This window comes from Silene latifolia, chromosome Y (genome assembly GCF_048544455.1).
Source record: "Silene latifolia isolate original U9 population chromosome Y, ASM4854445v1, whole genome shotgun sequence".
Lineage (NCBI taxonomy): Eukaryota > Viridiplantae > Streptophyta > Magnoliopsida > Caryophyllales > Caryophyllaceae > Silene > Silene latifolia.
Genome location: NC_133538.1, coordinates 471,044,310 through 471,046,753, shown reverse-complemented (window position 1 = coordinate 471,046,753; position 2,444 = coordinate 471,044,310).

The window sequence follows — 2,444 nt, the reverse complement described above, 5'->3', positions numbered from 1 at the left end:
AACATTGGACCAACCTTGAAGTGTTACATGGATTTGCATGCATAAAGATATGGTTTAGAATGAGAAATGCAAAATAAAGTCTTATGCAAAGTCAAGCCCATGATTTGAAGTCCAACTAAGGTGGAAACTTTGGATGCTTAGTGAAGCTTAGGATGCTCTTAGGATTCTCACTAAGCATTTAACCGGAGGATTGAAGTTGAGTTAATAGCTCACTTAGGATTCCTTTGGTAATTAATCAAGCAATTAAGAGAAAATATTTAGGGTTGACCCCTTGTATTTACTTTAAGTTTCACCCCTCATTTCCTATATAAAGGGTGTAGACTTCACACACTTCTTACACACCATCACACACATTATTCCACATAGAATTTTCTCTAAACTTCAGTAGTTAGATTAGCTTAGTGTAGTTTAGTTTTCATTAGTTTGTTATCATTTTCTTTAAGTATTACAAATTACAATTTCATTTCCAAGTTATTTCCTTTTGCATTGTTCTTCAATTCCAATTTCATTTCCATTGTTGAGGTAATTTATTTCTAGTATTATTTCTTTATCATTATGTTTATCATTTTGTTCATCATTAGCTTAATTTACATAATGTAAGAGTTATATATCTTGTCTAGGGGATAAAGGGAGCCATGCATAAAAAGTATTTGTAACATGATAAATTAGGATGCTTAGTGATCACATAATAGTTTCTATAACATGCTTGTACCTTATTGTTAATCTTTGATTCTTGATCACAATCTTTGATTAAATTTGTTAATTCGTTTTTATAAGTCGAGAGGCACGAAAATGAATTAGACTAAGCATGTGTAGTAGGACGACCTAGTCATAAACGAGAGTTTCTCTAGGACCCGGTCTATGGTTGACACTAATATCGATAGATGGGTGTCTTTATGTCTAAACAATTATCATTACTATATAATCCGAGTTTGACATAAAGCATTTACATATATTTGTATGTGTGACGCGACTTCCCTAGACTCTTTCTTTATTATTGTTTTTACATCAACATAAATCAAATCAATCAATCAACCTCATCGACTCAAGATAAAATTCACTCCATAACAACTAATTTACAACTACCATCTCTCTGTGGATTCGACCCCTACGTACTACATTCATTTGTGTCTAGGGTATTTATTTTTGCATAGGTGTGCGATAGCCTATCATGGACATTCCCTCTTTCTATGAAGTTTATAAGATTCCATACCTCTCTCCTTCTCGCTACTACATTAAAATGGAGGACCCTAGTCCACAAGAGGATCCTAGAAACAATACCGAGAGGAGTAATAGGAAGAACGGGAAGAAGCGTTGGAAGAGAAGTTGGATGCGATTGGTTATAGCTTGGAACTACCCATGCTTGTTTGAGGGTTTTGCTAGAGCCTTTGACCATCTCTTCCGTGCCTTGAGTGACATGGATCATGCTACTTGGGAATTCAAGCAACAAAATTTAGGATGAGAGGTTTTGTGGAGTCCGTCAAGAACCACTAAATTGTATATATGGTTTTCCCTTACTTCTACTTTAATTGCATTTTAGTTCCCTCCCTACATTTGTTGCATTGAGGACAATGTCAGATTTTAAGTGTCGAGAGGGGATTCATTATATAAAAACCATAAAAAATTGAAAAAAAAATACAAAAACATGTTTTTAATTTTGAAAAATTTGAAAAATACAAAAATATGTCCTTTAATTTTCCACTCTCTCCCTACTTTAGTCCCATCGAGGACGATGTGCATCTTAAGTGTGGGGAGGGAAATATCCACCTTGTGAACATTTGTAAATATATTTAATTGTTAATTTGGAAAAATTACAAAGAAATGACCAAAAAGTGAAAAATTTCAAAAAATTCAAAAATTGGCTGTAACACCCCTATATTCAGAGGAGCCTTAACTAGGCCTTCCTTAACATATAAGGGCATTACCATCTCGGTTGCCCGAGGACAGTAATAATCAAACGTCGATAAAAGAACTATTATGTTATATTACATGTGATTTAAAACCAACTGATGATACAAACGTTACAACTCAAGGACTACTCGCTACAACTATCAAATCTCGTGAGGACTCATCCCTGCCCGGACTCCTGCTATCCACGATATCAACACCTTCTAAGACAGACTGCTCACCATAAGGGATCACGGCAGACACATAGACAACAAGACAACCACACCAGGTCAGTACTGAGATAAAACACAACGAAGCCAACAACAACTAACAACATAATGTAACACAATCAGTCACACACAAGCACACCCACACCGATCAATCTCCGTCACCGACTGTCCACTGGACCAGCCCTGCCAGTGGGGGACCGCAGCCGTACCCACCAAATCCCTGCTCATCATACCGAGCGATAACCCTGTCCCATTAATGTGCACATCCCCTTCCGTGGCGGGTTCCACGAAGGGCGAAACTAGGGCGTGAAGCCACTCCCGCAAGTG